At 38.2% G+C, this 26511-nt stretch overlaps 1 long non-coding RNA gene and 1 pseudogene across 1 annotated transcript in view; both read left to right on the top strand.

Moving 5' to 3' along the window:
• Positions 1–26511, top strand: part of LOC138170373 (uncharacterized) — a 464687-nt gene that overhangs the window by 193807 nt on the left and 244369 nt on the right. The window lies entirely within an intron of this gene.
• Positions 655–15679, top strand: LOC138169874 (YY1-associated factor 2 pseudogene; annotated as a pseudogene).

Here is a 26511-nt window from a genome sequence, read left to right on the forward strand (position 1 = left end):
TATAGCAGCACTATCATTGTCCTTGTTCTGCATGCCATGTCTCTGAATGGAGCCCAGCATTAGCATTCTTGCCTGTCATGTCACACTGTTGATTTATTGAGCCTACTAAAACCTCCAGATTTTTTCATGGAAATATTTGTCTGATCATGTGTGTGTATTATCATCATGAAGTTGATGTTTTAATCCATTTCTAATTTACCTTCATCACTATTAAATTCCATCTTATTGGATTTGGCAATTGTTCCAAAAACCAATTTTAAAAGGATTATCAAGTACTTACTACTATTATGGATAAGGCACAGTACAGATGAGCAGACACTGCTAAGTAGCTACAGTCTTGATAAAAAGTATCATAGACAGTGCTAGAATACAGTTAGAACGTAACATTTTCCAACTGTGCCTAACTATAGACCACAGACAGCTAGAAAGTGTTGCCTTCTGGGTGGAGCCTCCAACAGAGGCTTTGAATTCTCACTGTAACACAAGCAGCCTAACTTATCACAAAATAAATACCTACATGCTTTGGATTAATGGGGGGTGGGGGGAAGTCCTATTAAAAAGCAATCCTTCCTTTACCACTTCAGCTTATTTAGCCTCTACTCCCGTCTCTTAGTAAAAGAAGTCATTTAAGAATTATTGGACTACCTGAAAACCATGATGAAAGACATTATATTTCAAGAAATTATCAAGGAAAACTGCCCCGATATGTTAGATCCAGAAGGTAAAGTAGAAATAGAAAGAATGCAACAATCATCTCCTGAAAGAGTTCCCAAAATGAAATCTCCCAAGAATATTATAAGCAAATTCCAGAGCTCCCATGTCAAAAGCAGCCAGGAAGAAACAATTCAAATATTGTGAAAACACAGTCAAGATCACCCAGGATTTAATGACTTCCATGTTAAAGCAGCAGAGGACTTAGAATATGACATACCAAAAGGCAAAGGAGGTAAGATTACAACCAAGATCTGCATTTGAATCCTCTCTCTCCAACATAGCTGTGGGGCACTGGACAAGTCACTTAACCTCCTAGGGCTTCAAAGCAACTAAGACTGTAAGTCGCAGTGTTCTGATTTCACTGTTGTATATACTTTGTCATTGAATTGAGATATAAAATTTGGTGTTTGTTTCTCAGTAGGGAGCCCAAGTCCTACTATCACTCATAAAGTTCTCAGTAGGTAAACAATTAGAAGTAAACAATGTAAATTTTTTTTGCTTTTTTTTTTGGAGGGCAATTGGGGTTAAGCAACTTGCCCAAGGTCACATGGCTAGTTTTTGTGTTAAGTGTCTGAGGTCAGATTTGAACTCAGGTCCTCCTGACTCTGACCGGTGCTCTATTCACTGCACCACCTAGCCGCCCCTAAGCAATGTAACTTAATAAAAAAGTGTGTGGTATAGGCAACCAAAGGAATTCACAGGAGATAAAAATAAACAAATTTCTGAACCTGTGCATATATACATATATATTCAATCTTTAGAAACTTGTTTATACACATGTATACATATGTATGCATATATGTATATGTATTTCATTTTCAAAACTTGTTTATCCAAAGGAGGTTTACTGTTGTTATATTTGTTGGAAAAATATCCTCTTAATTCTGAGTCATCCTTGGACAGAAGTGTGAGATTTGAGATTTGACAAGGTCATAAGGGATGATTGCTTTTTGTTGTTTAGTCATTTTCAGTCATGTATGATTCTTCATGACCCCATTTGGAGTTTTCTTGGCAAAGATACTGAAGTGATTTGCCATTTTGTTCTCCAACTCATTTCAGATGAGGAAACTGAGCCAAACAGGGTTAAGTGACTTGCCCAGAGTCACATAGCTGGTAAGTGTCTGAGGCCAGATTTGAACTCAGGAAGGTAAGTCTTCCTGACTCCAAGCCCGGTGCTCTAGCCATTGTGCCACCGTGCTGCCAGAAAATTCCCTATCTCCTTCAATCATCCCTTTAATGATATAGTTTCCAGACCCTTTAACATTCACATTCCTCTGGATGGGCTTCTGTTTGCTAATGCCCCTTTTAAAATGGGACAGCCAAAACCTAACATGATTTTCAAGATGTGGTTGGAATAGTGGAGGCTCAATATAGTAAAGACATGACTTCATATGAAGACATAAGCTTCAGAGAGTGTAGATGGAGAAGAAAAGAGGACAAGACCTTGGGGAACAGCAAACATTGGAATGTGTGCTATGAATAATGCCCCAAATATGTGATCATATTAGTGCCTAATACAGTACAGGCAATTAAGACAAGGCTATACACACACACATATGTGTGTGTGACTTGCCTATGATCACACAACTAGTTTTGTGTGTACATAATAAATATATAACATATATGTACGTGCATGTATATTGCAAGTATAATAACTATATTATAATGTGTATAGATGTGTATATATAGTATACACACAGCATATGTATTTTGCATATGTCAATATATGTTCATATATTTTATATACATACATGCCATAGATACACAGACATACATGCATATACAAATAAGAATACTCAATGAACTCATGAGTGTATATAAGCATATATATGTATATATACACACATATAAGCATATGTTTGTTTATATATACATAGATATAGATATGTCTATATAATATGCATATATAATACAGATATATTTTATTATAGTATATGTATATATACATGCATGTATGTGTGTATGTGTATGCACACACTACAAAACACTAGCTCTGTGATGAGGGGCAAGTCACTTACATATATAAACTTCATTGCCTGTGAATATCCTTAAATATACTACTTGTCTCCTTTTTAGAATATAAACTTAACCTGTACCAGGGGTAGGGAACCTGAGACCTTGAGGTCGCATGTGACCCTCTACGTCCTCAAATGCGGCCCTTTGACTGAATCCAAACTTCACAGAACAAATCCCCATCATAAAAGGTCAGAAATGAAGAGATGTTTGAGATGAGTCTCCCCCTTAAATGAAAGTTGGGAGTTCATGGCCCCACTCTCTGCCTCTCTGATACCAAAGCTAATGGAAACTTATGGAATGAAGATACCCAAATAATGAGCCTCCTGCGGTGTAGCAGAGAAGCCCCAAAGTATTGTATTCATATGAGAATCAACTGTTTAATATCTCTGACAAATGGATATCTAGCTATTATTAGAAGACCTCCAGTGAGTCTTCCAATCCATTGAAGTGATAGGGAGCATTCTACCTTTAGTGATAGCCAACTGACATAAAAACTGAGATTTTCTACTACCAAAATAACCTGATACTGCAACAATGCAATTGGCTAAAGAAACCAAAATCCCAATTTCTCATGATGTCCAATGAATAATAGGCTCCCTTAACTCCTCTCTGCCTTTTCTATTAATAGCTCCTCTATTTGGCATTTAGAGTCCTTTGCAATATGGTGCCAGTCTATATTGCTTTTTTTCTACCATTCTTTCTTCTATTATATTTTATTTTATTTTATTGCTCTAGGCTTAGCAAACATTAGGCAGAGTGGGCATATCCATGTGCACTGTCGAGGGCCTGTACAAATAGAGGCTTGCTTTTCCTTTTGAATTCAACATGTTGCTTTCAAAAACGTCTAAGTTTCTTATGAGGAGGGATTGTTTCATTTGTTTTATATGTATGTCCCCAATGTCTAACAGAGTTGCTGGCACATCATAGACTCTCAATAAATGCTTGTTGATTGATTGGCTGTTGACCTGGAGCATTATATTCAGTGCTGGTTGTCACATTTTAGCAATCAGAGGTATATCCAAGGAAGGGAAACCAGGATGGTGCAGGGCCTGGAAATCATGGGCGTTGAGGGATTTTTGAAGAAGCTAGAGAATCATCCTCTCAAATCTGTCTACCACCCCCACAAAAGTTTCAACCCCTATTCCCATACTTGTGTCGAAGGATGACTCAGCATGAAGGAAATCTTTGCCCATCTTTCCAATAAACATAAAAGTAGAAAACTTCCCCACCCTTAGTTGACTCACCAGATGAGGAAGTTTATTTGTGGACATTTCCAGGCACAGGCAGTCTTCACAGCACCCACAGCATATCCAGAGTAGGCTCCCCAAGAAGAGGGAATCTTCCTAACTTGTCACAAATCCTGGCGATGGTCACTGGGCATCAGAGTTTTGGTTAGCGCTTTTTATGCCCATAGCAAGTAGCATAAAATATGCCTTCAAATAAACTTTTTAAGACAATTTTAGGTCAGAGTAGAGACCAGAAGACCCTTCCCTATGGCAAATTGGCAGGACACTGCTGAATAATCCACCTCAGTGGGAGCTGAGCCATAGAGAAGATTAGGCAACTGGGAATTTGAAGAGAAAAAGAGGAAAATGTTCCTTTGGAAGTTTCTCATAATAATTAAATTATTCTTGCTAATTAGGTGCTAAGCTCAATTGTTCCTACTTCACTGAAAGAATACAAGTGTTGCTTTAAATGTTGGTGCCCTGGGGAAAAGTCCCAGTTACCCTAAATTAACAGCATTGCCAACAATGTCCAGGTACATCTGAGAATTAAAAGGAGGAAGGGTGGCCTACCTTAAGGCTTCACAGTGAATAATGAGGAAAATTACTGCAAAGCTCTTGACTGTTTCCACAATGCACAAGTTCTTGAACAGCTGGTTATTTCCATAATGTTGCATGAAATGTGGCGCTGTACCAGAGCAGATCGGTTCATTCACTTTACCTGAAATTTCCAGAAGCTTGTTTATCTTCATTTTATCTTCTGAACTTCTCTGGTTACCCACAGCACAAGCCAGTACTGAGTTACATTGCTTACTTCCAATTATTTGACTTCTAAGAACTTTAGGCTTGAGTCTCCTACTAAGAAGTTTCTTAAGAACAAAGGCTAAATTTTCTAATTCAGTTCAATAACAAATTCAATATTTATTCTAGTCCTGCCTTTGTGGAAAAACATCTAGCTAAGTGCTAGGGATACAAAGACAGATATACTATTAGATCTGTTCTTCAGGAGTTTACAATCTAACAGGGGAATGATGTGTATACAAGTAACTATGATACAAGGGAAAATGAAAGAAGTGAAAAGGGAGACCAGACAAGTGCTTCAAGAATTACAAGAAAGAGATCATTTTGATTTGGGGGTTTTCAAGGGGAAGGGAGGATGTTAGGGTGCGGAGCGAGGGAGAGAAGGAGGAAAGGAAGGAAGGAAGGAAGGAAGGAAGGAAGGAAGGAAGGAAGGAAGGAAGGAAGGAAGGAAGGAAGGAAGGAAGGGAGGGAGGGAGGGAGGGAGGGAGGAAGGGAGGAAGAGCAGAAGGGAGGAAGAGCTGGAGGGAGGAAGGGAGGGAGGGAAGAATGAAGGGAAGGAGGAAGGAAGAAAGGAAGGAAGGAAGGAAGGAAGGAAGGAAGGAAGGAAGGAAGGGAGGAAAGAAGGAAGGAAGGGAGGGAGGGAGGAAGGAAGGAAGGAAGGAAGGAAGGAAGGAAGGAAGGAAGGAAGGAAGGGAGGGAGGAAGGAAGGGAGGGAGGGAGGAAGAACGAAAGGGAGGAAGAGCGGGAGGGAGGAAAGGAGGGAGGGAAGAATGAAGGGAAGGAAGAAGGAAGGAAGGAAGGAAGGAAGGAAGGAAGGAAGGAAGGAAGGAAGGAAGGAAGGAAGGAAGGAAGGAAGGAAGGAAGGAAGGAAGGAAGGGAGGGAGGAAGGGAGGGAGGAAGGGAGGGTGGGAGAGAGAGAAAACATGTATTTATTTAATACCTAGTATGTGACAGACACTGTGCTAAGCACTGAATAATCCTATCTGATCCTCACAACCATGGGATAGATGAGGCAGACAGAGATTAAGTGACACACCTAGTTAGTATCTGAGGTCAAATTTGAACTCATGTCTTCCTGACTCCAGACCCAGTACTCTATTTAGTGACCATCTAGATGTCTCTGACTTTACTGTCAGGAAAGACTAAACAGAAGAGATGGTATTTAAGTTGATTCTTTGAGGAAGAGCTCAGCTAAAAAAGAAAAGGGAGATAACAGAAAGGATTCCTTCATATCCTCCCCTCCCCCAATCCACAAGCACACAGCAAAATTCTAAGACCAGCACTCAGTACAGATTTGCTGATTATTTTATATGAACTGATGTTAATGTGATATTTACCTGGTTTTTTTCCGAGTTTCTGCAATTTTCCCTGAATCCCAGACACTATCAGTACCATGTTATCCACAAGTAGGAGGGCCTGGGAGCCCTAACCATCTAAAGGGAAACCCCCTTCCATCTGAACTTTATGCTGAGCACCTCCCATAAATGAAAAAAATGCCTTTTGTCCAAGTTATGTTGTGCAGTTCAATTCTTTCCAATTCAATGAGCACTTGTTAGGAATCTGTGCAAAGGTGCTAGAAAATACAAAAATAAAAATTAAACTGTCTTTCACCTCAATGACTTACTTGTGGGAAACATACTGTGCCTAGAAAGGCAATTCCAAGATATATACAAAGTAACTAGTGGGAACACTGTCAACTGAGAAAGTCAGGAAAGACCTCTTGTAGAAGGAAGCATTTGAGTATCCTTAACAGAGCCAGTCCATCAGTATATAGCTTATGAATAGTCATTGAACATGGGATGATCTGAAGAGGAGGAATAGGGCAAGCTGAATTGTCTTTGAGAAAATGCATCGTGCTTTTAATGAGCCCAAGTTTCTCTGTGAGAAAAAGTACACCTTTTTTTTTAATATTGATGTTCTTCTATTATATGAATGTGAGTCACAGCATACTGCAATTTCCAAAGAGTTAAAGTTACAGGCTATCCCAAGAGCCATAAAGAAGTGTATTGTGGGAATGAGTCGATTGCCCATGGCCAACAACAAAGAGTTCAGGAGAAGTTGCATAAAGAATATCATTAGAGATGTGTAACCAGACAAGAAGGAGGTCTGGTCATGCAGCAAGAACAAGAAATGACCAGGGCACATTCTGCGGGATTCACTGGTATCTGCATGCTAGCAAGAGATCTATAGGAAGGCTCCCAGTATTGGGGGTAGATTTCCCGGGTAGGATTTTTGTGTAGATGAAGAGTTCCTAAAGAAGAATCGCCATAACCTCTCACAGGATGAGAACGTGTGGATGGGTAGAGATCTAAATTATTCACTATCTGCTTTTCGTCCTTTGTCGATGGTCATTATAAATACCAGCCTAGATTTCTAGAACAGGTTTATGAGTGGACAAAGAACTTCACATACATTTCAGTATTTTTCCACAGAATTTTTTAAATTGAACATATACTTTGAAGAAAATGAATGTAGGCATCAATACTGAGGGTGAGTTACCCACGCTTTATGCTCATACATATAAGACAGTTGTTAAGGAATAAAGAGAAAATTTGGAGCATTTCAAAGGGAAAAAATAACACACGCTTTAATGAATGATGTGCCCCTCCTCCTGGCCTCTCAGGACAGAGCTGTGCTCTGTTGTATTTGACATTGCTTTTCACAGAATTACAAAATTTCACATTTGGAAGAGAGGTCAGGGACTACACTGACCACCTCTTTTTGTCACAAGAGTGAGAGAAATTGCACAGTGTAGTAGAGGAAAAGCACTATAGAGAGTTACCATGTTTCCCCGATAAAAAGACACTGTCTTATTATTTTTTTTTGGACAGAAAAACACCAGAGGGCTTATTTTCAGGGGAGGGCTGATTTTAATGAACATTGACAGCAATTTTAATAAACAGGTAAATGTGAACAAAAAAAATGTACCTTTATTCAATAAGCAAATCACTGGGGAAGAACAGGATGATGCACTCACTGCTGCAGCTCTGATTGGATGCAGCTCGGAGCGCGGCGTGCGTTTCACGGGGGGGAGGGAACGGTGCATACAGAGGGTACCGTAATGTAGCGTGTAGCACAGGGAATCACCTTCACTACAGTAGCAATCTCAATAGGGCTTATTTTCAGGGGAGGGCTTATTTTAGAGGAATCTTACACAGTAAGGGGAGGGCTTATTTTCGGGATAGGTCTTATTATTGGGGAAACACGGTAGATGGAAGACTGTATCACTGACTACCCACGTAATGACAAAAACAAAATCTTTTGATATCTCTGTCTCCCCATTGGAAAAGTAGGCACAGTTCCACAGGGTTCTCCCCTCTCTGGACTCACAAAAATGACAAAGATTTAAAAGGATGTTATATGAAGTATTGTGAAATCCCTGGTAGCCAAGTCCTCAATACGAATACATATACAATTAGCTCTCAGTTCTGATGCTTACTACATGTGTGACCTTGGGCAAGTCACTTAAATTTGAACCTCAGCTTCTTCATCTGCAAAATCAGGGGACTAGATTAGAAGCTCACAGACAATTTTCCAATCAAGGATATTATACCTACATTGCCCAGCATGCTGTCAAATTTAGCTAATGCTAAAAATAAATTTACCTTTGCTAAAGAAAAACAGAATTAGGAAGATAAAGCTACTGATGCTTTCTAGGGTCAAATATAAATGATTTGAAAGAATTATCAATTATTTTCAATTACCAACAGTGCCCCTCAACTAGTAATAATAATCGCTCACATAGTAAACTATAGTACTTTAAGGTAAAAAAATCACACTCCTGTCAGTAACTACCTAGAACCTTGGGTAATTCATTCCCTGTATCTCAGTTTCCTCATCTGTAAAATGAGAGAGTTGGACTAGAAAGCCTCTAAGGTCCCTTCTAGTCTATATCTATTTTCTTGTGACCATAGGCTTCAGAGCCAGAAAGAACCTTAGAGATCAATCAATTCCATCCTCTCATTTTGTAGATTAGGAAATGGAGTCCCAGAAAGATGTTCCCAAGTCTAGTGTTCATTTCACTACACCACTCTTACCCATATTATTCCTTTTATTACCTTAATTTTTTTAATTTTTAAATTTAAATTTAATTTTTTTTTTGCTTTTTGTAGGGGGGAGGGCAGGGCAATTGGGGTTAAGTGACTTGCCCAAGGTCACACAGCTAGCAAGTGCTAAGTGTCTGAGGCCGGATTTGAACTCAGGTTCTCCTGACTGGTGCTCCACACTGCACCACCCAGCCACCCCATATTACCTTAAATTTTAAAGGAAAGAAGTAACAGAACCAATATTCAAAACCATGTCTTCTGATTCAAAATCCAGTGCTCTTTTCACTACATCACACGATTGATAAAGTGTTTTACTCACAACAATCCTATGAGGCAAGATGGTGGAGTAAGAACAGGGACTTTCTTGAGCTCTCCCCCAAATAACTGTAAAAAAAATGACTCTAAACAAATGCTAGAACTACAGAACCCATAAAATGACAGAGTGAAGCAAATCTCCAGCCTAAGACAGCCTAGAAGGGTATATCACACAGGGCTGGGAGTGGAGCACAGTCTAGTGTGGGGAGTGCCAGCACAGAATGGGTTGGAGCAGACCTCAGGGCACTGAATCACTGGCAGCTGTGGCAGTTTCCAGGCTTCTCAACCCAAAAATGCCAAAGACAGCATAGAAGATCAGTGGGAAAACTCTGTGGGACCTGGGTGAAAGAAGAGAGTGGTCCTTCTGGGGTCTGGCCCCAGCCCTGGGGCAGTGAAGGTGGCAGGCCAGTGGGGTGGCAGGGCGGCAGCAGCAGCAGCCACAGCTGCTTCCAAAGCTCTGAGATGACAGATAGTGGGGGATCAAGCAGATGATACAAAACCCCTGAAGCCTGAGACAGTACACCCAAATCCACTCCCACCTGCACTAGAAGCAGAATTCTACCCTGACAAAGAGTTAGAAAGTCAAGTACTTGTCTGGGAAGATAAGCAAACAGCATAAAAAAAAGTCATACTATAGAATCTTACTTTGGTGACAAAGAAGATCAAAACATACAACCAGAAGAAGCCAACAAAGACAAAGTCCTTCATCAGAAGCCTCCAAGAAAAAGATGAATTGGTCTCAGGCCATGGAAGAGCTCAAAAAAAAAATTTGTAAATCAAGTAAGAGAAGTAGAGAAAAAATTGAGAAGAGAAATGAGAGTGATACAAGAAAATAATGAAAAACAAGTCAACAGCTTGCTAAAGGAGACCCAAAAAAAAAAAACTGAAGAAAATAACACCTTAAAAAATAGACTACTCCAAAAGGCAAAAGAATCCCAAAAAGTCAATGACGAGAAGAATGCCATAAAAAGTAGAGTTGGCCAAATGGAAAAGGAGGTCCAAAAGCTCACTGAAGAAAATATTTTCTTAAAAATTAGAATGGAGCAAATGGAAGCTAATGACTTTATGAGAAATCAAGATACTATAAAACAGAACTAAAAGAATGAAAAAATAGAAGACAATGTGAAATATCTCATTGGAAAAATCATTGACCTGGAAAATAGATCCAAGAGAGTTAATTTTAAAATTATTGGACTGTCTGAAAGCCATGATCAAGGGGGAAAAAACCTAAACATCATCTTTCAAGAAATTATGAAGGGAAACTGCCGTGATATTCTAGAACCACAGGGTAAAATAGACATTGAAAGAATCCACCAATCACCTCTTGAAGGAAATCTCAAAAGGAAAACTCCTAGGAATATTGTAGCCAAATTCCAAAGTTCCCAGGTCAAGGAGAAAATATTGCAAGCATTCAGAAAGAAATAATTTGAGTATTATGGAAATACAATCAGGATAACTCAAGATCTAGCAGCTTGTACATTAAGGGATCAAAGGGCTTGGGATATAGAATTCCAGAGGTTAGAGGAGCTAGGATTAAAACCAAGAATCACCTACCCAGGAAAACTGAGTATAATACTTCAGGGGGAAAAGTTGATATTCAATGAAATAGAGGACTTTCAAGCATTCTTGATGAAAATACCAGAGTTGAATAGAAAAATTTGACTTTCAAATACAAGAATCAAGAAAAGCATGAAAAGATAAACAGGAAAGAGAAATCATAAGGGATTTATTAAAGTTGAACTGTTTACATGCCTACACGGAAAGATGATATTTGTAACTCATGAGACCTTTCTCAGCATTAGGGTATTTGAAGGAAAAATATATCCCACATATATATGGAGGGAGAGAGAGAGAGAGAGAGAGAGAGAGAGAGAGAGAGAGAGAGAGAGAGAGAGAATCAGGAAGAGTTGAATATGAAAAGATGATATCTAAAAAATAAAATTAATTGGTTAGAGAAGAATATATTGGGAGGAGGAGAAAGGGAGAGATAAAAGGGGGGTAAATTATCTCACATAAAAGAGAAAAGAAAAAAGTTTCAAGATGGAGGGGAACAGGGGGAGGTGATAGGGAATGAGTGAACCTTGCTCTCTTACTCTCATCAGATTTGGCTTAAGGAAGGAATAACATACACACTCAAATGGATATCTTACCCTACAGGAAAGTAAAGGAGAAGACAATGGGGAGGAGGAGGGGGATGATAGAAGGGAGGGAAGATTGGGGGCGGGGTAGTCAGAAGCAAATATTTTTGAGAAGGGACAGGATCAAAGGAGAAAATAGAATAATTGGGGGGTGGGATAGGATGGAGGGAAATATAGTCTTTCACAACATGACTATTATGGAAGTGTTTTGCATTACTACACATGTATAACCTATATTGAATTGCTTGCCTTCCCAATGAGGGTGGGGGGGAAGGGAAGAAGGGAGAGAATTTGTAATTCAAAGTTTTAAAAATAAATGTTAAAAATTGTTTTTACATGCAACTGGGAAATAAGATATACAGGCAATGGGGTATAGAAATCTATCTTGCCCTACAAGAAAATAAGGGGGAAGAGTATGGGGGGGGCATTATAGAAGAGAAGGCAGACTGGGGGAAGGGATAATCAAAATGCATGCATTCTTGGGGTGGGGGAGGGGAGATGTGGGGAGAAAATTTGGAATTCAAAATCTTGTGGAAATGAATGTTGAAAATTTAAAACAAATTAATTTTTTTTAAAAACACAATCCTATGAGGTGGCTAATACAAGTATTCTGATGTCCACTTTACAAATTAAGAAACTAAGGTACAAATGGGGTTAAATAACTTGCCCAAGGTCAAAATCCAGTTTCCAATTCAGGATTTCAGATTACAGGGCCAGAGTGCTTTGCATGATATGCCTCTTTGACTAAGATCCGGCTATCATCAGCAACAGCAGATTCACTGTTAGAGGCAGTCCTATCAGACCAGGAAATAACCACGTGAATGCTTTGATGAAAAGAACAAGATACTCTACTATGCCCTAGCAGTCTGGAGTACTTCCAAAGAACATGAGCAAAACAGCGTAGTCTCCTATCAGAACAAAAGACATGGCCCTCTTTGAAATGCTCCACCTCAAAGTTCTCATAAGGAATGGGTCTGATTTCCAAGGAGAAAAAAAAAAGTAGAAAAGAATGAAATTCTTTGAAAAGCTATCAAGAATGGAACCAACTAAACAGCCTTAAGTGCTGGGTGCAAAATCTCCAAAGTCAGAGTAACAACTCACCTAAGGAGCTATCCAGGGTACTAGACTACTTTTATCTAAAGCTTGCTATCTTTTTTTTTTCCTAGAACCAAAGTCCCCTCTATATCTGACTTTCTGCCCACAGGTTTTTAACTATTCCTATTATCAGCTACTTTCCACCTCTTTGAGCTCCTTTTCTTCATCTATAAAATAAATGAATAGGACAAGATGAGAGATTCCTTCTAGTTCTAAAACATTATGACTTACTGGTTCTGTGGCTCTATGACTAATTCATAAGCCAGTGCTACTTTCTCCAGTCATAGCTCAAAATGGTAACCTGGTTCCCTAACTGAATTCTTAAGTGTAGTTATCATCATCATTATCATCATGCAATACTTGTTTATATTTATTCTCCATTAAAAACCGATTCCAATGTATCATATAGGGGAAAAAATAACCCTGGGTCCCTGACAGGAGAACATAAGTTTTATCAGGTTCTGTGAAGGCTTCAAGCATAGGTCTAGCAAAGGAGTGCATATCTTTTGTCTGAGAACCAATTTAGCTAAGATCAGAAGACTGGTCACCAAACAAAGAATTTTTTTTCAGTCATAATAATACATGAACAGTATCCACTAAAGCATAGGGAGATTAATGACCTGCATTGGTGAATAGACTACATACAGTGACAATCACAGATTGCTGAAGTATTGAAATACTTATTCTTCAATTGTGAAAAAACAAACAATTTGTTCCATGATAGGGGTGAATACATCAGCTCTCTTCTTTTGACAGTTTATCTCCTGGTGCCAACTTTCAATCCCTAAATCCAGACAACTATGTGATCTAGGGTTAGAAAATTCCTTTTAACTGTTGTTAAATCCATGGTTTTGGCTTCACCCCCAATACTATTTCATGGACTCTCCAAATAGAGTCATGTAGAGAATAGGGTGACAAGGTTCCCCTCATCTTCCATGATGCTCCCTGGTTGGCATACAAATAAGTCTGAGGCAAAAACAAAAGGGTTAGTGGATGTGCAAGACCAGGCCTCAGCCCTTCATACCATATGTTTGCATCTATTTTGTATGTCTGCCAGAATCAAAAGATCCAACTTTCAAGCTAGATTCTAATCAGTGCCAATCTCGGTGATCTTTCTACACACATATATGTTAAAACTATGCACAGAAACCTTCCAAATAAGTTGATCTAGCTACATGCTGCCCAGAGAAAAGGCACCAATTAATATAAATTTAAAACACTTTCATTAAGTTCAAATGGGAATAGAAAAGAGGAATAAAGAATGACTATGGTTCTACTAGTATAAGAACTCCCAGATGAAGAAACTCCCTCTGCTAAGGCAGGTTTTTGAGAACTGCCTGGGGCATCAAGAGGTTAAGTCACTTTCCCAGAGTTATACTGTGTGTGTGTGTGTGTGTGTTAGAAGAGAAAATAATTCTATAATGCCTCACACAAATATGAGATATTCTTTTAAAAATAAAAAGTCTGAGGAATACAGATAAATGGAATTAGAAAAATTCAAAATTGGAAATAACAATAGCACACATTTCAAAAGTACTTTATGAGGGATGGCTAGGTGGCGCAGTGAATAGAATGCCAGCCCTGGAGTCAGGAGGACCTGAGTTCAAATATGGCCTTAGACACTTAAAACAAAAACTAGCTGTGTGACCTTGAGCAAGTCAATTAACCCCAATTGCCCTACCTTCCCCCCTCCAAAAAAAGAAAAAGTACTTTATAGCTTACAAATCACTTTCCCAATTAGCACCTTGAGGGGGAGGTAGAACTAGTTCTCAAATTATTATCTCCTTATTACAAAGGAGGGGATTATAGAGAGGTTGTGATTTAATCCATGGTCACAAAGCTAGTAAACTGTCAAGCTATAACTCGAAACCAAATCTTCTAAATCCGAAGTCCAGTGTACTTTCCAATACACTACAATTACTCTCGATAATTTTAATTATTATGTCAATTTTTTAAAAATGAAGAATCCAAGTACATATCCAATGTCTTTTAGGTAGGGAGTGACAGGGCAAAGGGATGCAGATTTCTCGATTTTCTTCAAATTCAAATTTCTTCTACACCTGCAATTGTATAATGAATTCACAGTTTAATGGTTTTAGATTAGTTAAAAGGTTTCTTTAAGAAATTTATTAGCTAATAAAGGGAACAAGCAAATTAAAAGTCCTTTCAGTTCTTTTTCCTCATTTCTGGAAAAAAGAAATCAAGAATAATAACATTGCCATCTGGTGGTAGCATCAAGTTTTTACCATGACACTGCTGAGAAATTCAATTAATAAAGCACTCAATCAGCCATGTTCACTATATGCCAATTAAAAGATATTTATCTGTTTACTGCCTAAACAGCAAGAGTTATTAGTTGACTAAAATCTAACTTCAATTTTTCCAAAACAAACTAAAACTTTTTGTAGCAGTAAGAGGAAGGATTAAAAATAATTCTCTATAAATGCAGACCCTTGCCATTGCCTATTGCAAAAGACATTACCTCCCACACAGCCCACTTTTCTTCTCCTTAAAATTCAGGAACATTAATTGACCTGGTATAAAGGATATTATTGAAAATGCAGATAAGGGGGGCAGCTAGGTGGCACAGTGAGTAAAGTGCCGGCCTGGAGTAAGGAGGACCCTGAGTTCGGTTCTGGCCTCAGACTCTTCACACACACACACACACACACACACACACACACACACACACACACACACACACACAACAAACTACCAGTGTAACCTGGGGCAGTTACTTAACCCCAATTGCCCCCCAATAGGCAAAAAAAAAAAAGAAAAGAAAATGCAGATGAGGTATTTTTAGCCATGCTATAGCAGATAAGAAGAACCCCACTAGGCTGAAGCAGCAGCTGAAGCCATCCTCTGATGGGGAATACTGGGATTGTACTGTCTGCACCTTCTGGTACTGAAGCTTTCAAAAGAATGATGTGCAATGTGAGAAAGAGCACCTCCACCAGAAAACCTTGACCTGTCTCCAAGGAGGTTGCACAGCATGTTATGCAGTAATTTTTACCTCCCCCTGACAAAGAAAGACGGGGGGAAAAGATAAATGTAAAAAGGAAAAGAGAAACAACTAGCAAAAAGAACAGCCATAAGAAAACCAGGCTATAATAGAAAAATGTGGATCAGAGCAATACTCAGTATTTGGAATGAACTGTTGGAGATCTCAGACTTTAAGGAGAATACTAAATTACCCCCTGCATCTAAAGCTGCTTTTGCAGATCAGTATAGTCAGAGTAGTTCTAGCTCTGATAATACAAAGAAATGAACGGCCAGGTCATCTTCACCCAGAGAAGAAGCCTCATCATTAAAAGGAGAATCTCATTAAAGTTTTTTTCCCCTAGTTTCTTTAGTCCCTTCTCTGTAACATGCCAATACAAAGATTTTGCCAGTACATGCCACACTTTCATGATAAACATTTGTGCACAGTCCACATGTTTTACATAAAATATAAGCACATTAGAATTAATAATTTTGGTGTCATCTACACTGAAGACCACATTTCCAGAATTAGTATTTTGATCTCTGGAGTTCAAAGTGCTACAAAAATGTGGCAGAGCATTTATTCTGCAGTGTTATTGGTAAATTTTTTTCATTTTTAGTGAATTCCAATAATCAAATCTTGATTAAGCTACTATTGGCATGTACTGAATTAAAAATTTTATTGCATTGATGAAGCTGCCTAGCTATGCATAATTGAGAATTATGACAGTTATATGTGTGTATATATATGATATATGCAAGTCAGATCAATTTAATCAATCATTAATGCTATCAGATTTTCATAATTGTTATTTTCTTAAAATCTGCTGGTATTGGTGTGGATAAATAGGAAAATTGTTATTAAAGCATTTGTATAAACTTTTGGCCAATTTGGACACATTTTATTATATTACTATTTCTAAAATAAGTTTCTAGTTGTAAAGGTTTTCTTTTCCTGGCTTTTTAAACCATTGATTTATATTCATTAGCAAAATACTATTTTAAGGTACTGATTGTTTGGCTTTATAATTCAGATACACATTGTTATCATCATATACTGATATTTTCCATATCATATAAATTTTCTATTTCAAAGAATTGTATATATTTGCCACAAAAAAAGCAACACAAATTTCCAGATTTAAAAAGTTGCATTCCTGAAAAACAATAATAATTTTATTACGCTTTCTTGCCCCAGACTCCTTTAGTGCTATAATTACTAGGGAAATATGAAATGTTGCACAGATCTGGGGAATAACTAATAATTTGTCCTATTTATTCTTGTCAGCTTTTGCTATTTTAATTGGCTCGACTAAATATTTTTAACAATTCCTATTTTAAAAAACAGGCAGTTTCCTATTTTCCGGTACAATTGTCATTTATCACATTATCAATAAACAAATACAAACAAAAATATTCACAGTCACTCAGAATTATGTGATATTACAAAAAATATTTTATGCTTAAAAATAATACAGATGACTGGAAAAGGAAAATGAACCAGACCATAGTCTAGAATGAGAGAATTGAATGTTGTTCAATTGAAAGGTGTTAGAGGGAGGGAAACAGATCAGCTTAGATCAGTGTTCTCATTCCTTTTGGCATAGACCTCTTTTGAAGTCTGGTCATGCCTATGAACCCCTCTCAGAATAAGATTCTTAAAAGCATAAGATAAAATATATAGAATTATCAATTATGTTGAAATATAGTTATCAAAATATTTTAAAACCAACTCTAGCTCTATAAACTGAGCACAGATCCAAACACCGGAGGTACACAAGGCATACTTTTATCTGCATGTCACATAGCATAGCATTTTGGCGGGCTAGTTGTTTCAGCTGGTCATGTGGAGGACACATATAAGAAGGAGAATACATTGATACTTCCTGGCCTTGTGATCATGTGACTCTTTCTAACAGCAGATTCCGTGACCAACCCATCCTTGCCTTCTCATTTTGGGTGATTCTTGTCCTTGTCCCCCCATAAATTCCCTACAGGGGGCCACCCAAGGTCTGGCAGCCTTCCTGTGTGGATATGCCAAAAATGCACAGACTCTCTCTCCACTGGCTATCTCTTCCTCCTGCTTACACTACTAACCTCCTCCCCTTTTTCGGTGACACATCTCACTGTTGATAAACTTCACACTACTTCTCCAGAGTGACTCTTGGGCAATGATGCATTGCAGCCTACTAACACCCCACAAGGTGGCTCCCCAGTACCCTCTGAGTGCTCTAACCTTAATTCTTTGGAGATTGTGGCATTTCATGACTAGAACCTACATGGCATCGCCAGGTTGATATTTAAGCAAAGATGGACTTTTGTGTCAGGAAGAAGCTTGGGGATCATTAAAAACATGATATAAATTCCTCAATGCAGTACAGCCTGTTTTCTTCCTTCTTGTCAATTCTGGGCTCTTCATTAATGATTCCCAGCATATGGTCAGAATAAATCAACTGATAGATTAGCAACACAGAATGTCCATAGTATGGAAAAATAAGCATTTATCCTCTTGTTTTTTCTTATATATGGATTATGGGGTTAAATTAGAGATAAACCTGTTTTAAGCACTTACTATATGCCAGGGACTGAGCTAAATATAAATATAAATATAAATACAAGTAAAAAGAAAGCTACTTCCTGGCCTCAAGGAGTTTACATTCTAATGGAGGAAGACAACACATACAAGGGAACTAAAACTCTAGGTGGGTAGGGGGTGGAGCAAGGTACCTATGTATAGGCAAATTGGAAAATTAATTCAGAGAACAAGAAGCTGAGCCAAGTTCGGAGTGAGCATGACTGGAGTGGGTACTTCCTCAAATGAAGGATCTGGGGAAAAACTCACCAATCAGAGGAGGCATTAGGCTAGGCGGTATCTCCACTGTGAGAGAGCTAATAGAACTGAGGTAGAAAAGTAGGCTAGGGAGCCAGGAGCTGAACCAGGTTAGGAGGGAACATGGCTAGTGTGGGTATTTCCTTGGATTGAAGTTATAGAATGGAACAAACTCTTTTAAATCATCATCATCATTATTATTATTGCTACTGAAAAATGATTATCAGGAAGGTATCAATAACTGCTTAACCATGTGCCTGCCTTCCTGTCTCTTACAACACATTTAAGGATAATCTAAAAATACAGCAAGAGCATCCTAAGTGAAAGCATGAGAAAGTTTGTGTAAATGAGAGCTTACAGTAGACTTTATCTTTTCAGTCACACAGTTGATTGAAAGGTACAGAGAATACAAAAACTCACTGTGCTTGTTTTTTTTGGTGATTGTGAAACATTCAATTCAGTAGAGCAAAATGCCACCTGAAAGGCTCTTCTTCAACAAGGTAGCTCCCATGCATATGTCAAAATCATGTAGGGTACCCTGAAGTTTAACAACAGAGATCACTTTGCTTTATAGCCCTTTGATTTGAATGTCAAGTGAGACAAAACAGGGAGATATACACTCAAATGTATTGGCCACTGTCGTGGAAGATACTCAGCAGAGAGTCCAATGGAAGGATGATGCCCTATAAATAATGAGTTTCTTCTGAAGATCCAGTTTGTATACAACATTGTACTCTCTAAGTCAGATCATATCAGACTCAAGTCCCAGAACACCTAGAAGAATGACATGGAATAAAAAGTTGTTCAGCAGGAAACCCAGATGTTTAGGATCATGGCCAGCCCCAGGTGCTGTGATCAGAATGCAGAAGGTTTACCTATATGCAAAGCACTTTCCCCATGGCCTTGACATAGTATTTTTACATTTAGTCTTGTTCCTTTGTGTTAAATTAATGACTTCCAATATCTTTTTCCTGTGAACTCTGAACTGGACCACAATGAAACTTTGCTGCCCTGAGGTTTAAAATAAAACTTAGAGAGACTGATATTAGTTCTCAAAAAGATGGCTGTCACAATGTAGAAACAGCCTTTTCATCTGTAGGCTGTACAAATGGCAAGTCTCAGATTTGACTCACATGTGTCATGAGTCAAGCCAAAGAGCAGCTGCTACCACTGTGGAACTAGTAAACAGCTGACACAGCTTCCAGGTGCTATTGCTGATAATAGGAGGTCCCTCTGCTGACAGCGATGATGCTGCTGAGGATGGGTGAAGGTTTGGTCCTGAAACCAGCCTTTCCTCCTGGCTCTCTCTTTTCCATTACTTTGTTTTAAGTCTTCCTATCCTTCACCTCAGTTCAGAGCTCTTTTCCACTTGCTTAATAGTCCAGTAGGATGTTTAAATCTTTGAACTAAATGGTGGTAGTAGAAGATAAATATGCAGTGATATTTCACTTGCATCCAGATGACCTGGGACTGAGATCTCAGGCCTTTAATAGCTGTGTGTTCTTAGCAAGTCACTTAAACTCTCTGTGCTTGGGTTTTCTCCCTTGTACAATAGGGGTATAATACCTGCACTACCTCAAAGGCTATTGTGAGAATCAAAAAGAATATTAAATGACTTACAGAACTCCATAGAACTAAAAGTGTGATCATTATCTAGGGATGATAGGATTTTTAGAGCTGAAAGAGTATCTAGGTCAACTCCACATCTTCCGTTGTTATATATATATTGCCTTTGTGGCCCCACATCTTGGGGAACTCACAATTTCTCTAGTTTATATGTTATCACCTAGGCTTGATTTAGGTCTGTCATATCTGACACTCCCTAGAAGAGTGGGCACCAGCTCCTATTATAAGTTCTCAAGCTTAGGAGGTATCAAACACATGATTGGTTTTATTTACACAAAAAAAAAAAAAACCACTGATAGGATTCACACCCAAGCCCACTGAAAATCAAGAATCCCTTCCCAAGGGTTCAGCCCTCTCCAGGATCTGAGCAGAATCCCAGCAAAGAATAAGATGGGTTTTCTCCTCTGCTAATTCCCCCTTTCCCTTTTTCCCCTTGACCAGAGTCTCCCCCCATCCCCATTCCTTACAGATTGAGACCAGAATCCTCAGCACATTCCGACCCCTGGGCCTTTCCTTCCTTCACAATGGTGGTTGACCAGTCCCTTCCAGACTCCCAATATGTGGGGCAGACATCCCAACATACCCTAAGGACTCCTGGTCCTTGCCATCTCTCCTATGGCGGAAATCTTTAACAACTCTAGCTTTTCCATCTGCCTTGCAACTAAGCCCTCTTATAAGTATTTTTCTCTCCCATTTAGTGTGAGTTCCTTGAAGGCAGAGACTATTCCAAGTGCTTATAACAGGTCTTGGCACACAGTACTTAATAAATGCTTTTTCATTTATTTATTCATTCATTCTATGATGCACTGCTACTTATGGACCACATTCTTTCCTCTTCCCTCCTTCCTTCCGTTGTCTGTGTGACCCCTGTAACATTCTATTTAGCTCTCTTCCCCCAATTACTAGCCAGAAGATTCTTCTCCCTAGGATGAGGAGGAGGAGGAAAAGCAGGACGATGATGATGATGTGTGCCTATTACATAGTAGGTATTATATAAATTGTTATTTTTCTCTGCATTCTTCTTATACCTTACTCCTCTCCATATATTCTATAATCCAGTGACTCTGACCTCCTTGCTATTCCTCAAACAAGGTATGCCATCTCTCCTTACTCTGCATATTTTCACTGGCTCCTCATACCTGGAATTCTCTCCCTCCAGGCTTCCCTTCAAGGTTCAGTTAAAATCCTGTCTTTTGCAAATAGTTTTTCCTGATCATCCTTATCAACAGTGCCTTCCATCTGAGATTATCACCAATTTATCCTCTACATACCAAGTTTCTGCATAGTTGTTTGCATATCTGTCCCCTCCTCTCCTTCTAAATGACTGTGATCTCTTTCAGGACAGGGACTGTTTTTGCATCTCTTTGATCCCTAGCACAAGTAGGTGCCTAATAAATACTCATAGGCTTGACTTGACTTGACTTGTGCCATATAATACCATGCCCTCACAGATCCACACTACAAATGATCCCTTTGAGTGTTGTGACAACCTTTATACATACATTCAACCAAAGGTCTCTATTTCCCTCTCCTAGCCATATTGGGTGAATTTTCCATGTGCCTAAGGTTTTTTTCCTTTTGCTAGGGAGTCCCTCCTCTGTGTAGTACTATAATTTTGCAGGATTGTATAAGTCATTGAGGAAAGATGGAAGATTTCTATAAAATGTAATGTTGGGGGAGTGGGAAATTCTTCATTATCTATAGACTTGGGTATCAGTCCTTTCTATGGTCTTCACTATGTTTTTAGAGGCATCATATAGAGCACTGGAAATGGATTCAGGAAGACCAAAGTTCTAGTCTAGTATCAGATAACTGCTAGCATATTGACCCTGGAAAGTCATTTAACCTCTGTCTGCCTCAGTTTCCTCAAGTGTAAAGTGAGGATGATAAATAGTACCTCACAGGCTTATAACAAGAATCAAATGAAATCATATTTGTACAGTGCCTGGCACACGGTAGGTGCTTTAAAAATTCTTGTTCCCTTCCCACTTTACTGTGTAAAAAAAAATAAAATAAATTTCTGTGTCTGATGCCTTGTAAGCCTGACTACTTGTAAGAGAGAACTGATAATATCAGATACTGCCATTCTCTCAGATTTTATGTGGATTGGGACAGATGAGCCAAAGGAAAAAAGAGGTCCCCAAAGTTTTCTCATCCTTTTGTGTCAAGAAGGAGTCTATCACCCAAAATTATACACAGATGAGGAAACTGAGTCCCAGACCAGTAAAGTGATTTGCCCAGTCAAATAGGTAGTATTGGCCAATATTCTAATCATGGTTTTCCAACAGCAAATCCAGTCTTCTTTCTACTTCACTATGATTGTGTAAGCTACTCAACTTCTGATTTACCTAGTCTTCCCCAAACAGTGCTGCAAAGCGGTGTGTCATCATCTAGCCCTGAACCATGTCTAAGAAATTTGTATACAAGTATCCTTCCTGAAAACTGTTTTATTTATTTATAAAATTGCTCAAAAATATTCTGACTAAAAGAGAAGCAAAATACATCATCTGAATTCAATTAAATGGAATTCTCAAAAACTGGACATTTCTTCCCTTCATTCTTCATTGTGATTTTATGGGGGGAAAAAAAGTAATCCAAGAGACAGAATGTTCACTTTAAGGGGTTATTTTTAAAAATCAATTTCCCGTGATGAGTGCAAACTTATACCAATTTCCTAACTCTACAGTATAGTTGATAAAGTGGATCTTTATGGTATAGTATGGTATGGTGGAGAAAATTTGTAATTAAAGGACCTATGTTCAAATCCTGCTTCTATCACTTACAACCTGTGTGAATTTGGATACATCATTTCACTACTCTGGGCCTCAAATTACAAATCTGTAGAATGATAGTATTAATCTAGATAATCGTTAGGTCCCTTCCAGACTGAACATTAGACTCCTTCAACGCCCTACTCGGAATTGACCTATCAGGGAGCATAAGGAACTTTGAGAATCAAAATATCTGGGTTCCTGTCTCAGTTCTGACATTCATTAGCTATGTGACCCTGAGCAAGTTACAACCTCTAAGTCACTGTTTTCTCATCTGGAAAATGAGTGTGGAACCATAAGATAATCTCTCAAATCCCTTCGATCTAAAGTAGTATCTTAGGTTTGGGATGTATTCTCCATTCTCCCTACTCTCAAAATGTGCAATCCCTAGGTTCTAGTCTTCATGGTTAGTTTTCCATTTGGAAAGCAGCTTGGTAAGGAGAAAAAGTTTTCTTTTAAAGCCTAATAATTTGAAGTCATTAGCATAGCAGTTAACATAATCAATATAGGCAATGTGATGATACTGGTAAAAGTATCCCAAAAAAAGAGATATGATCAAGTAATACAAAAGTCAAATGAAAACAATACCTATAAAAAGGAGTAAAACTAAGAATACAGAAATATATAGTCAGGCGGCTAGGTGGTGCAGTGAATAGAGCACTGGCCCTGGAGTCAGGTGGACCTGAGTTCAAATCTGACCCCAGACACTTAACACAAAAACTAGCCATGTGACCTTGGGCAAGTCACTTAACCCCAATTGCCCTCCAAAAAGCAAAAAAAAAAAAAAAAACAGAAATATATAGCTGAAGTAGGTTTATTCAGCAATCAACCAAATGGTACTACATGGATTTTAAATGAAATTAGAATTGATATTATTAATTATGAATAATATTTCATTAAAATCCAAAGAGACCTACATCCAGGCATCTTAACAGGCTCGTGAAAGCCAAGTGCTACAAATCAGGGCTTTATTTATTGTTTTGCTTATTCTCTGGACTTAAGAAAATGTTAATAATGCAGGTTAAATGTAAAAGTACGGGTATAAATGAATTTTTTTTCTCCCAGAGAGCCAGGTTGTTAAATATTTACCAGCACATACCTCTATTGTCCTACAAACATAGCACAAGCTCAACAGGAGTGCAGTATAAGGCTCATAGAATGAAGTCATCAACAGGCTGGGGACAATAAGCTAATAACATTAACTGTCAAGTATATAGAGGTTTAAGGTAAGCAAAATACTTTATCTCCTAGAAGAACTGAAAATTCACAGGTACCTAGAAGTAGTTCTGACAACAGTTGCACAAAACCCCAGAAATTTAGGTCAGAGCACTCTCTACTCTAGAAGCAGAGTCTTACTTTGGCAAAGAACTCAAAGGTCAAGTAATTGGCTGGGAAAATGAGCAAAAAGAGGAAAAAAATCATACTATAGAATTTTTCTTTGGTGACAAAGATCAAAATACACAACCAGAAGAAGACAACTAAGTCAAAATTCTTGCATCAAAAGCCTCCACGAAAAATATGAATTGGTCACAGGCCATAGAAGAACTCAAAAAGGATTTTGAAAATCAAGTAAGAAAAGTGGAGGAAAAATTGGGAAGAGAAATGAGAGTGATTCTAGAAAATCGTGAAAAATGAGTCAACAGCTTGCTAAAGGAGACCAAAAAAAAAATTCTGAAGAAAATAATGCCTTAAAAAATAGACTAACTTAAAAAGCAAAAGAGGCCCAAAAAGCCAATGAGAAGAATGCCTTTAAAGGCGGAATTGACCAAATGGTTCAAAGGATGACTAAGGAGGTCCAAAAGTTCATTAAAGAAAATAATTCCTTAAAAATTAGGATGGAGCAAATGGAAGCTAACGACTTTAGGAGAAATCAAGATATTATAAAACAGATCCAAAAGAATCAAAAAATAGAAGACAAATGTGAAATATTATAAAACAGATCCAAAAGAATGAAAAAATAGAAGACAATGTGAAATATTTCATCAGAAAAACAACGGACCTAGAAAATAGATCCAGGAGAGAGAAAGATTATTGGACTACCCCCAAAGTCATGATCATAAAAATAGCCTAGACATCATCTTTCAAGAAATTATCAAGGGAAACTGCTCTGATATTCTAGAACCAAAGAGTAAAATAGAAATTGAAAGAGTCCACCAATTAAACTCGTAGGAATATTATAGCCAAATTCCAGAGGAGATAATGTTACAAGCAGTCAGGAAGAAACAATTTGAGTATTGTGGAAACACAATCAGGATAACACAAGATCTGGCAGCTTCTAGATTAAGGGATCGAAGGACTTGGAATATGATATTCCAGAGGTCAGAGGAGCTGGGATTAAAACCAAGAATCACCTACCCAGCAAAACTGAGTATAATATTTTAGGGGAAAATATGGATATTAAATGAAATAAAGGATTTTCAGGCATTCTTGATGAAAAGACCAGAGATAAACAGAAATTTGATTTTCAAATATAAGAATCAAGAGAAGCATGAGAAGGTAAACAGGAAAGAAACATCATAAGGAACTTATTAAAGTTGAACTGTTTACATTGCTACATGGAAAGATATTTGTAACTCATGAGACTTTTCTCAGTATTAGAACAGTTGAAGGGAATATGTATATATGTATGGGTATATGTATATACATGCATATATGTGTTTATGTATGTGTTTTACATATATATGTGTGTATATGTATATATGGACAGAAGGCACAGGATGAGTTGAATATGAAGGGATGATATCTAAAAAATAAAATTGAGGGGTGAGAGAGGAATATATTGGGAAGAGAAAGGGAAAGATAGAATAGGGTAAATTTATCTCACATAAAAGAGGCAAAAGAAAGCAATTACAATGGAGAGGAAGAGCAGGGAGGTGAAAGGGAATGAGTCAGCCTTACTCTCACTGGATTTAGCTTAAGGAGGATAAAACATATCACTCAATTGGATATCTTACCCTACAGGAAAATAGGGGGGAAGGGAATAAGAGAGGGGGATGACAGAAGGGAGGGAAGACTGGGGAAGGGGAGAGTTAGAAGCAAAAACATTTTAAAAGGGAGAGGGTCAAAGGAGAAAATAGAATAAATGGGGGGCAGGATGGAGGGAAATATAGTCTGTCACAATATGACTATGATGGAAATGTTTTACATATCTACACATGTATAACCTATACTGAATTGCCTGTCTTCTCAATGGAGGGGGAGGGGTGAGGGGGGAAGAAGGGAGAGAATCTGGAACTCAAAGTTTTAAAAACAAATGTTATTGTTTTTACTTCCAACTGGGAAATAAGATATATAGGCAATGGGGTATAGAAATCCATCTTGCCCTACAAGAAAGCAAGGGGGAAGAGAATGGGGGAAGGGGTAGGGGATAGGGAGAGAGAGAAGGCAAACTGGGGGAAGGAGTAATCAATATGCTTGCTATCTTGGAGTGGGGGGTAGGGGAGAGATGGGAAGAAAATTTGGAACTCAAAATCACATGGAAATGTTGAAAACTAAAAATAAATAAACTCTGGGAGAAAAAATAATATCAAGGTGCAGTGAAAAAAGAATCACCAAAAAAAAAAAGTGTAAATTTAAAGCTGATACACGTATATTTAGTAAATTCTTTGTCTTTCTGAACTAAACTTCCTTGAAACGTTTTCACATTGCACATCCTGGAGAACTGGCTAAGAGTGAGTCAGGGCAAAAATTACTTTTCTGTGGGAGACTGAAGGAAATGTGGTGACTTAAGTTTGTATTGTCAAATCAGGGTCTTTCAGGGCAGAGTCTACTTTGTTAAACGTCCTGGAAGTGATCATTCTGACTTTACTGTCTTTTCCCCATGATGTCATTTCTAGGTCAGAGCTGTTATAATCTTAGACCCATTCTGTCATGACAGGGATTAAAATTAATGTTTCCATTTTTAAAAGTATCTCCTTTGAGCCTCACAACACCCTTGTGCCTACACCTCTA

The sequence above is a fragment of the Petaurus breviceps genome, unplaced genomic scaffold (assembly GCF_028583685.1).
Source record: "Petaurus breviceps papuanus isolate PSGF00001 unplaced genomic scaffold, PetGlider_PUasm1.0 38, whole genome shotgun sequence".
Classification (NCBI taxonomy): Eukaryota; Metazoa; Chordata; class Mammalia; order Diprotodontia; family Petauridae; genus Petaurus; species Petaurus breviceps.